Consider the following 12,219-nt stretch of genomic DNA (forward strand, 5'->3'; position numbering starts at 1 on the left):
CCATTTGTGCTTTTCGGGGCTAGCCAGGAATTTTGTTAACTAGTTTTCTGACATATGCGTCGCACGTGAGTCCCATGCAAGTAGTACAAATGATTTTTTTCTTATCTAATTTTTGCAATCTAAAATGGTACAAACACACTATTAATTATTGTGATTCGATTGGAAAAGCGAGAAACTTTAAATGTTAATACGACTATCTTAATAACTTTCTTTAAAAAAGTAATTGTAAATGTGTAGAATTGTTACCGATTTTGTGATGCAGCTATCCATGTAACATGTTAAAACGATTGTAACACAAAATTAAGCCTTAATAGAAAATAAAAAGTTTGATTTCCATACAAAATAACAAATCTATTATGTTAGGAAGAGCTCATTTGCTATGTTTTCTATTTCCGAACAAAGAACTTTGATATAAACAAACATATGAAATATGTAAAAGATCTTATTAAAATGTACTGAGCGTATCTATGATTAAAAAGCTTTACATTAATTTCAATTACTACAATTATCAGCAAGGCTCCTAAATGACAATTCTTACACCGTCTTATTAGAACATAACTCTAAAATCTTTATAACAAAAGGAAATATGATCTGTGATATTTCCTTTTATATTAAATCACATTAAAGGATTTATTAGCAGAAACAAAAGGGAACTTCTTAATAGCTAAACCAAATTGTAAATACATGTCTCAGATAATCAAATTTAAAAGAATCCCGTAAATTTTAACTCCAAAAGATAAACTATAAGCATGATGTCTTATGCAATATAAACTTAAAGCTTGACATCTTTAGGACTAAAACATAATTCTGCTGATCATAGAAGAAAAACACTGAGGCAAACGAAAGCACATTTTCACATACTAAGGATTACTATTTAGAGTTATGACATTATAAACCCCGGTAAGAACATCTACATAACTGATATGGAGACAAGTTTACCTCCCTAGAACACTTTCAAAGGGAATCAACTCTACAAATTAAACAGTTAAAACAGAAACTCAGCAATATAACTTACTGATTACAATCAAAACAAGGGATTCTAATTCCAAAATTGAGTTCGGGGTGATCTTCTGTATCAACTCTTCTCGATGAGAACAGAAGTACCATTATTATTGCCCAAGCCAAATCCAGCAATTGCGTTTGAATTTCCATATTGCTGCTCGAGCGGGGATGACAAATTCAGTCGTATGGTGATGGGTTTGTTGAAAGTTTAAACTGAGTGGAAATGACATTACGTAGCCACTTTTAAGCAAGTTGTTTAAAATATATCCACAATTTACAATGTACTTAAAGATTAGTCAATTTTGCTCAAACTTTAGGATGTCATGTCCTAGAATTTAAACCACAAAATTCAAACTTCACGACACCAACAAATTTCTTCAAATTAAGATTAGATTAAAACTAGAAGTATATACGTCTCTCTCGGCCAAAAGAAAGAACAATAATCCAATATAAAAAATAAAAATAAAAATTAGTTTCTGACAACCAATCCATAAATGCAAATACCTCGGAATCTCATGCAGAGCATGACTTCTTTCACTGCCACATTAATTAATTTCTCTACACATTTGTTCCTCTCTTTTCTCTTTGCGCCAACTAACCATAGGAAAAAGTGAATAACCAAATAACCAATCAAACATCATAGTTTTTTTTTTTTTATTTCCACCCGTTTGTGTACGTAAGTTGGGACCTGTCAGACATTCGAAGGCGCGTTGGAAAATCTCATATTGCGAGTAAAATACTCTTTAACAAAGATGACTTCATAATCAAACATCATAATACATATAACTCGTTGTATTTTTGTATTGGAACCCAACTAAATTTGGATTCGCACCGAAAAATTTAAGTAAGACTCTGTTATTTACTATTTAGGATCCAAATTAATTAACCAACTTCATTGTACATCTATTCTTGTAGGAGTTGAAAATGCTCATGTGGTGATAAGAAATTCATTCCAAATCACATTTGGTAGCCATCATTTACCATTTAATAAGATCCAAATTAATTATCTTCATTGTGCACAAAGGAATAAACTACATTAAATGCTTGGCAGATAGATACATGAAACATCATGTCACTTCTCATTTAATTTGATTTATTTATCACTTATTGGAAGGTAAATTTATTATTTGGTACAAAAATATTATAGGAGCAGTATTTATAGAGATGAGGGCTAAAATGCCATTCAGTTTTTTATGAACATTTTAGTAAATCAACTTTACAACTTGAGGTCTTCCCACTTTATATATATATATATATATATATATATATATATATATATATATGTGTGTGTGTGTGTGTGATGATTTAGGAGATTCAAGAATACAAGAACGACACATATAAGATTTAAACCCACAATTTAAAGTAATTTTTTAATCCCCTTACTGCTATACTAGAAATTTCTCTTACGTCAAGAAGGTTCAACCGTTCTCATATACGAAAAACTAGATTGTTGTTTACTCTACATGAGGAATATAATTGAATCTCCTTCTCAATAGGTACATTAGAGATAGCAAATGGGCAGGTGGGATCGGATATGGACCGGTCAAAAACGGGCAATGCAAAAGCGGAGTTATTCGATCAGATCTATATTTAATACGGATAAAAAATGAGTTAATCGACGGATAATATGGATATTCATAGTATGCATGACTTCTTGAATATGATCACTTTTGGGAGAATTCCTAGTCTCCCAAATTTAAAGAATCCCCAATTTGAGGCTTTACAAATATAAAAGTTAAACTCATTGTTTATCCATTTTCTAAGTAGATAATATAGATAAAAACAAGAGTCCAGAGCCGGATGGATATGGAAGTGGATTCTTTCAGTCAGCATGGCCAATAATAGGGAAGGAGGTATCTGCAGCAGTGCTGGAATTTCTTGTTGAGTTTCTTTTTAATATGGAAAGGTATTAAAAAGAGGATGAATGGGAAATGGAGAGAAATGAAAATTTTGAGTAAAATTTTAAGTTTCCCTCTCTTTTTAATGAGACATTGTCCCTCATTGGTAGAGGAAAAGGATTTGGTGGGTTTATATACAAATGCACTTCATGTAGCTCTTAAAGAGTTAGGAAGAAGGCAAGCCTCGCGCCGGCGTCGTCGCTCGCTCGCTCGGATTTGGATTTGGATTTGGATTTGGATTTGGTCAAATGATCGACTGAATGATTAATTTTTTGGACCAAATTTATTTGTTAATAGTGAATATTATCCGTGTTTGTAACGGATGTTTTCCAATCCGTGAATATTAATGAGCAAGTGCTCATTCCACCATGAGTAGTGCTCCAGCCACCATTGCCATATTGATTGCTCCATTAGTAAACAGCTCGGTGCTCTGTCCACCATGGCCAAGTGCTCCACTTCATGAGTGGCAGCGGGTCCATTTTTAACAACTAATTGCACTATAAATAGAGGGTGCAAGCAGCCTGTTGAAGACACACTGAAAACTTGAGAGCAATTGATCTTCTCTTCATCGAAAACTCAACGTTAGCTATACTTTGCACTCCTTCCTCTCAGATTTTCCATACGAATTGCTGACTTCTCCTCCCTTGTTCTGCATTGTTTTAAACTACTAAGAAAGTAATAGTAAGTGTGATTTGCTGCCGAACTTTGTGTTCGTTAAAACATTGGGGTTTGAAGTACCGCTACATCAGTGTGTAATTCGTTCTATCCTGGGAGGAAATAATCCATAACCTTGGGTACTAGGAGGGGATTAAATTCCTTAAGGAAACACTGTGAATTCAGTGGGCTCGAATTAATTTGTGTTTCATTTATATCATTTATATTTACGTTAATAAGCTAACGTTTTAATTTTCATAATCATTATTTTACAAATACAGGAGGAACAACAAGCTTAAGGAATTTAATAATTTTAATTTCTGTATTTGTGTTATTCTTATTATTCTGGAAACTTAAAACCTTTGTGGTTTTGTGTACTCCCATTTGGAGAGTAAAGCCTTCGTGGCATTTTGTTGGAGATTAAAACCTACATGATTTTTTACTCCAGTTTTAAATGTTTATTAAACGTTTGTTTGTGTCGTTTTTTTTTTCGGAAAAAAAAATGGCGAATGACGGAAATCAAGCTGTTCCGATGATGACTGGCAACGTATCGACAAGTCGAACAACGGCGTTGGCACCGGCAGAGAAATTCGAAAAAATTTCTGGGATGGATTTCAAGCGCTGGCAGCAGAAGATGTTCTTCTACTTGACTACGTTATGTCTACAGAAGTTCATCAAGGAAGATGTTCCTGATCTTCTAGATGAAACTCCAGAGAATGAAAGTTTTCTCGTGATTGAGGCGTAGAAGCATTCTGACTTCTTGTGCAGGAATTATATTCTTAGCGGACTGGAGGATAATCTGTATAATGTATACAGTGGCTTGGAGATGTCAAAAGAATTGTGGAATGCTCTTGAAAAGAAATACAAAACTGAAGATGTCGGGATGAAGAAATTCGTCGCTGCAAAATGTTTGGACTACAAAATGGTAGATAGCAAGTTTGTTATTACCCAAGTCCAGGAATTGCAAGTGATTATTCATGATCTACTTACTGAAGGTATATTTCAAAGGAATACTGATGTTGAAAGTAAAATTTTTAGTAATTTTACTAACGGAATTTTCATTGAAGGTCTTGTCATCAATGAAGCATTCCAAGTAGCAGCAATAATTGAGAAGTTGCCTCCATTGTGGAAGGACTTCAAAAATTATTTGAAACATAAACGAAAGGAGATGTCCCTTGAAGATCTCATTGTTCGATTGAGAATCGCAGAGGACAATAAAGCTGCTGAAAGGAGAGGTCGTGGAAATTCAACAATAATGGGAGCAACTATTGTTGAAGATAACAAAAAGAGAAAGAAGGCTTCTGGTCCGAAATACAGCCCAAGCAAGAAGCGGTTCAGTGGAAACTGCTACAACTGTGGGAAAACCGGACACAAATCTATGGAGTGTCGTGCTCGGAAGAAAGACAAGCAAAAGGGTCAAGCAAACATGGTAGAAAAGCATGATGATGTTGATGACTTGTGCGCCATGCTTTTTGAATGCAACCTGGTAGGAAACCCAAAGGAGTGGTGGATTGATTCTGGAGCCACTCGCCATGTTTGTGCTGTGAGGGAAGCATTTTCTACATATACTTCTGCTGGACCCGAAGAGACGCTCTCTATGGGAAATGCTGCTACAGCAAAATTTGAAGGATACGGTAAGATATTTCTCAAGATGACTTCTGGCAAGGTCATGACTTTGAACAATGTCCTTTATGTTCCCGAGATTAGGAAGAACTTAGTCTCTACTGGACTTCTTGTAAAGCACGGTTTCAAGTGCGTTTTTGTATATGACAAGTTAGTGATTAGTAAGAATGAAATGTTTGTAGGAAAATGTTACCTTACTGAGAGCTTTTTCAAGTTGAATGTAATAGTTGTTGAAACTAATAATAAAACTTCAGCTTCTTCTTACTTACTTGAGTCAAATGATTTATGGCATGTACGTTTGGGTTATGTCAATTATAAAACCTTGCGAAAAATGATTAACTTGGAAGTACTGCCTAAGTTTGAATGCGAAAAATCAAAATGTCAAATATATGTGGAATCTACGTATGTTAAACATCCTTATAAGTCGGTTGAAAGGAATTCAAATCCTTTAGACTTAATTCACACAGATATTTGTGACATGAAATCAATACCATCTCGCGGTGGAAAGAAGTACTTCATAACTTTTATTGATGATAGTACTCGATATTGCTATGTTTACTTACTTAATAGTAAATATGAAGCAATAGACGCATTCAAGCAATACAAAAATGAAGTTGAAACGCAGCTTAACAAGAAAATCAAAATGATAAGAAGTGATAGGGGTGGTGAATATGAATCTCCTTTTGAACAAATATGTTTAGAATATGGAATTATTCATTAAACAACAGCCCCTTACACGCCCCAATCCAATGGGATTGCGGAAAGAAAGAATCATTCATTAAAGGAGATGATGAACGCATTGTTGATAAGTTCTGGTTTGCCACAGAACTTGTGGGGGAAGCCGTTCTTACGGCTAACCGAATACTAAATCGAGTACCCCATAGAAAAACACAATCCATTCCATATGAAAAATGGAAAGGAAGGAAGCCCAACTTAAATTATTTTAAAGTGTGGGGGTGTTTAGCAAAAGTGCAAGTTCCTAAACCCAAAAGGGTAAAAATAAGACCAAAAATAGTTGATTACGTTTTCATTGGATATGCGACCAATAGTAAAGCATATCGATTTCTGGTTCATAAATCAGAAAATCCCGACATTCATAATAATACGGTTATAGAATCAGATAATACTGAGTTCTTTGAATATATATATCCGTATAAAAAGGAATCCGGGTCGATTGGTGAAGGATCTAAACGACCTCGGGAAGAAATAAAAGAAAGTACATTTAATCAGGGGGATCCAAGACGTAGTAAACGTCAAAGAACGTCTACTTCGTTTGGACCAGATTTTGTGACTTTCTTATTGGAAAATGAGCCTCGAACATTTAAAGAAGCTATGTCTTCTTCGGAATCATTGTTCTGGAAAGAGGCAGTCAATAGTGAAATAGAATCCATATTGAACAACCATACATGGGAATTGGTTGATCTTCCTCCTGGAAATAAACCTTTGGGTTCTAAATGGATTTTTAAGAGAAAAATGAAAGATGATGGCACTATTGATAAATTTAAGGCAAGACTTGTTGTCAAAGGGTATAGACAACGAGAAGGTCTTGACTACTTTGATACATACTCCCCAGTTACAAGGATTACGTCCATACGGATGTTAGTAGCATTAGCTGCAGTGTATGGTCTTGAAATTCATCAAATGGATGTTAAAACGGCCTTCTTAAATGGAGAGTTGGAGGAAGAAATTTACATGGAACAACCTGAAGGGTTTGTGGTTCCAGGTAAAGAAAATAAGGTATGTAGACTTGTTAAGTCCCTTTACGGACTAAAACAAGCACCCAAACAATGGCATGCGAAATTTGACCAAACAATGTTGTCAAATGGTTTTAAGATAAATGAATGTGATAAATGTGTGTACATTAAAAATGTTCCAAATCACATAGTCATTGTTTGCCTATATGTGGATGATATGCTGATAATGAGTAATAACATTGCCAACATAAATGCTACTAAGCGTATGCTAACTAGCAAGTTTGATATGAAGGACTTGGGAATTGCGGATTTAATTCTGGGGATTAAGATCCAAAAGACTCCTCAAGGTCTGGCATTGTCACAATCTCATTATATTAAGACAGTACTTGAAAAATTCAAGCACTTGGGCTTTAAAGTTGCAAAGACTCCAATTGACGTAAATCTTGCACTAGCAAAAAATAAAGGCCAAAGCATATCACAATTGGATTATGCTCATGTGTTGGGATGCTTAATGTACACCATGAATTGTACACGACCAGATATAGCTTGTGCTATAAGTAAACTAAGTCGATACACGAGCAATCCAGGCCAATCTCACTGGATGGCAATGAAACGAGTTTTGGGATACTTAGAACATACCCAAAACTTTGATTTGCACTACAGTAAATATCCTGCGGTGATTGAAGGATATTGTGATGCAAATTGGATCACCGGTTCAACTGATTCGAAGTCCACAAGTGGATATGTATTCACTATTGGTGGAGGAGCGGTATCTTGGAAGTCGTCCAAACAAACATGTATTGCCCGCTCTACAATGGAGGCTGAGTTCATAGCCTTAGATAAAGCCGGTGAAGAAGCTGAATGGCTCCGGAATTTCTTGGAAGATATTCCATTTTGGCCCAAACCGTTGGCACCAATATGCATACACTGTGATAGCCAAGCGGCAATTGGAAGGGCTGGGAGCGTTATGTATAACGGTAAATCTCGTCATATACGACGAAGACATAAAACCGTTAGGCAACTTCTCTCTAGAGGAATTATCACGATTGACTATGTAAAGTCAAGTGATAATGTGTCGGATCCACTTACAAAAGGCCTAACTAGAGAGGTAGTTGAGAAATCATCGAGGGGAATGGGACTATGGCCGAGAACAAGTCATTGTGGTGATAACTCTACCTAGAAGACTGGAGATCCCAAGATCTAGGTTCAAGGAGATCAAACAAAGTCATTAATGACGGTTCAACAATGTCAACAAAAAATTTGGTCCATTCTCGTGATGAAACAATGATCAGTACCAAGGATAAAGCATGAAGGCTTTTTAATGATTTCTAAATTTGATACGGGGTATATCAAATAGTGTATCTACGGGATGACACGTTTAGAAATCACCTATGTAAGTGTGAAGTATTAGCCGCTTCAAGGAGAATTTTGCAAGGCCAATTCTCTACGCACTTATGAAACCAGGGGGTGTTCATGGATGAAACAAATACAACAATGAGAACCAAATATGGTTAAAGGTTGATTGTGTGACTTATGGTTGTATAGGTATACACTAAAGTTCGACGGTTCAAAGATATCAAATCTACCGATTGACCGAGTATATCCGATATAAGTTCACTACGGAAAGTTCAAAGGGAAACCTACTTATCCAGATGCAATTAATCCATGCTTGAAAATCACACAAGTCTTCATGCATACTTCCGTGATATAGTCATTCCCCATTCATGTGGGGGATTGTTGAGTTTCTTTTTAATATGGAAAGGTATTAAAAAGAGGATGAATGGGAAATGGAGGGAAATGAAAATTTTGAGTAAAATTTTAAGTTTTCCTCTCTTTTTAATGAGACATTGTCCCTCATTGGTAGAGAAAAAGGAGTTTGGTGGGTTTATATACAAATGCACTTCATGTAGCTCTTAAAGAGTTAGGAAGAAGGCAAGCCTCGTGCCATCGTCGCCGCTCGCTCGCTCGGCTCGGCTTCGGCTACGGCTTCGGCTTCAGCTTCAGATTTGGATTTGGATTTGGTCAAATGATCGATTGATTGATTAATTTTTTGGACAAACTTTATTTGTTAATAGTGAATATTAACGTAATATTATTCGTGTTTGTAACGAATGTTTTCCAATCAGTGAATATTAATGAGCAAGTGCTCATTCCACCATGAGTAGTGCTCCATCCACCATTGCCATATTGATCGCTCCATTAGTAAACAGCCTGGTGCTCTGTCCACCATGGCCAAGTGCTCCACTTCATGAGTGGCAGCGGGTCCATTTTTAGCAGCCAATTGCACTATAAACAGAGGGTGCAGCCTGTTGAAAACACACTGAAAACTTGAGAGCAATTGATCTTCTCTTCACCGAAAACTCAACGTTAGCTATACTTTGCACTCCTTCCTCTCAGATTTTCCATACGAATTTCTGACTTCTTCTCCATTGTTCTGCATTGTTTTAAACTACTAAAAAAGCAACAGTAAGTGTGATTTGCTGCCGAACTTTGTGTTCGCTGAAATATTGGGGTTTGAAGTACCGCTACACCAGTGTATAATTCGTTCTATCCTGGGAGGAAATAATCCATAACCTTGGGTACTATGAGGGGATTAAATTCCTTAAGGAAACACTATGAATTCAGTGGGCTCGAATTAATTTGTGTTTCATTTATATCATTTATATTTACGTTAATAAGCTAACGTTTTAATTTCCATAATCATTATTTTACAAATACAGGAGGAACAACATTTCTTCACAATGGACAGTTGCTGAAGCAGATAAATGCAACCTGCATAGCACTAATTCCTAAGATTAGTGCTCCTGAACAAGCAAGTCAGTTTAGACCTATTGCAAGTTGCAATGTCATGTACAAATGCATTTCCAAAATGCTGTGCTCTAGACTTAAAGAAGTTGTGAGTCACCTTGTTGTTGATAACCAATCTACATTTGTTCCTGCGAGATCAATATTGCACAATGTGCTCATCTGTCATGATATTCTCAGACACTACAAAAGGAAGACATCTCCAAGATGTTTAATGAAAATCGATTTGAGGAAAGCGTATGATATGGTTAACTAGGAGTTCTTGGAGGAGATATTAGAGGGATTTAAATTCCCAGGAAAGTTCATCAAGTTGTTGTTGACAACTTGACATGTGTGTCTACTCCCAAATTTTCTATTAAATAGATGGTGAAAATCATGGGTATTTTGAAGGTCGGAGGGGACTTAGGCAAGGGGATCCAATATCCCCCTTGCTATTTGTCCTAGTAATGGAATACTTTTCTAGAACCTTTAAGTGCAAGAGTGAATTGCATGACTTCAAATTTCACCCTATGTGCAAGAAGTTGGAGTTAACTCATCTTATATTTGTCGACGACCTTATGGTGATTTGCAAAGGAGAACTGAACTCGGTAAATAGAATCATGGAAGCTCTGTCTCACTTTAGTTCTACTTTAGGACTTGTGGCAAATATGGAGAAGTCAAATTTATTTCTTGTTGGTGTAGAGGACTCCTTAAAGGAGCAACTCTTGATGGTTACAGGTTTCTCCCAAGGTACCTTCCCAATAAGGTATCTTGGACTGCCATTGTCTCCTACAAAGTGGAGTAAGTTGGATTGTCGTCAACCGGTGGAAATGATTAGTAGCAGGATTAAATGTGGCTATGCAAAGCAATTCCCATATGCTGGCAGACTTCAAATAATAAACTCCATCATCTTCTCCATTCATAGTTTTTGGGGTTCAATATTCATTCTACCACAGAGCATATTAAAAGAGGTTGACCAAAAGTGTAAGGACTTCCTATGGGGTGGTTCTGAAGAACAGAGGAAAGTTCCTTTGGTTGCGTGGGATAAAATTTGTAGACCTAAGAAGAGTGGAGGCCTAAATATCAAAGCATGTAAAGAATCTAACAAAGCTTCTGTCGGGAAACTTTTGCGGCAGCTGATTAAAAAGAAAGATACTCAATGTGTTTAATGGGTGCATGGGGTTTATATGAAGAAAGATACCAATATTTGAAATCACAAACTTCAACAGGATAACAACTGGTATTGGAGGAAACTTAACTTTCTAAAGGAGGAAATGAAGGATTGGTACCAACATAACAGGTTCACCCTAAACATAGGGGGTAAGTATTCTATTTCGAACTGCTACAATGCCATCACTGGGGTGCATGGAAGACTGGAGACAACAGGACTTCTTTGGACCGTTGTAGCTCAACCTAAGCACAGGTTGATAGCTTGGCTTGCTCTACAAGTTAGACTACTGCTGAAGGAGAGATTAATCAAGCTATATATTATTCCGGTGGCAGATATTAATTGTTGTTTATGCGATGATAATGCTGAGGAATCTTATCATCACTTATTTGTGGACTGTAATTGGGCAACAATAATTTGTAATTCCATGTTCCAATGGACTGATGTTCACATCTCGGTTGGTAACTATCAGCAAGTATTAGCCAACATAAAAATGAAAGATTGAAAGCAAGGTAAAATGGAAGTGGTAGCTGCAATATGGGAAGCGAGTATATATCATACATGGAGGGCTAGAATTGGACAATCTTTAGAGGGCAAACTGTACAAAAAGAGCTGGTAATTGCACAGATTAAAAAGGAACTGTTAGGAAAAATAGAAAAACTTAACAAGTCCAGGAAGATGAATAGAAGTAGGAAGTTCATACAGAGACTTTTTGTGTAATTAGTAGATTGGTTCTAAGATCTAGATCACTTTTGTTGAGTGGCTAGGTACCCTTTTTCATTATTGTTATTAATGGTAATTCACACTGTTACCAAAAATATAGTTCTTATTCATAGTTAACTCGTTTTAAAAAAATTCATTATTCAACTTATTTTTTAATAGATAATTATTTTCTTTTAATCATTTTGTCACTGCTAAGGTACATGAACAAATGGGAACTTCTCACCCACGCTTGAGATTTCCTTTCTCATGTTCAAAACAAGGAATCTGCTAAAAGATTTCAAGAGACCAAATAATTGCTCGGCACTCATAGGCCATCATCTTCATAATTCACAATATCATCACAACAAAAATAGTAAAATTGATAGAGACGGAAGGAAAATTCAAAGAGCCCAACCTTAAAAATTTCAGGCTCTCACGTATATATCCTACATTGGGTTATTGGGGTCATCCCTCCCCCTCCCCCCCCCCCCCCCCCTCCCAAAAAAAAAAAAGAATAAATAAATTTCAGCTTATAACTTTCTCTACCAGCAACCTTATCTATCACACATCTCCAAGTTGCAGTAATGTTCCAAAAATTTTACCAAATAGAGAATTGAGACAAAGCATAGCTAGTAATGCAGCTTCCATCATTGCTAAAATTAACATTATGCCAAAGAAACTTGCCGTCCACAAT

Source organism: Nicotiana sylvestris, chromosome 10, assembly GCF_000393655.2.
Source record: "Nicotiana sylvestris chromosome 10, ASM39365v2, whole genome shotgun sequence".
NCBI lineage: Eukaryota > Viridiplantae > Streptophyta > Magnoliopsida > Solanales > Solanaceae > Nicotiana > Nicotiana sylvestris.